Raw genomic sequence first — 423 nt, forward strand, 5'->3', positions numbered from 1 at the left:
CCTCCAAGGTGAGATGTGAGGGAATGAGCTGGAGGAGTGGCAAGAGAGATAGCTCGGACAGTGAGACCCTGGACAACCCTGTGTCCCCATCCTCATCTCGAAAACAGAACCGATCCTGCACAGGGCTCTTTCATATAAGGGCCAAGGAAGACTTTTGATGAGCAAAGATCTAAAAGAGATGAGGGCACGTGGATAGCTTTAAGGAAAAGCATTCCAGGCAGATGGAACAGAAAGGACAAAGGCCTCATGCTGGAGGCCAGAAGGTGGGAGGGTGTCACGAGGTCCGAGAGGCCAGCTGGGGTCCAAGCAGCTCATCAGCCATGGTGTGTTTTCTCCAGGAGACCTGGGAGGGTTTTCAGCAGAGTAACTGTGTGCAGCACCCCACAACCCCTCACTATTCCTCTGTCGCCAGGCCAAAAGAGC

This window comes from Neovison vison, chromosome 1 (assembly GCF_020171115.1).
Source record: "Neovison vison isolate M4711 chromosome 1, ASM_NN_V1, whole genome shotgun sequence".
NCBI lineage: Eukaryota > Metazoa > Chordata > Mammalia > Carnivora > Mustelidae > Neogale > Neogale vison.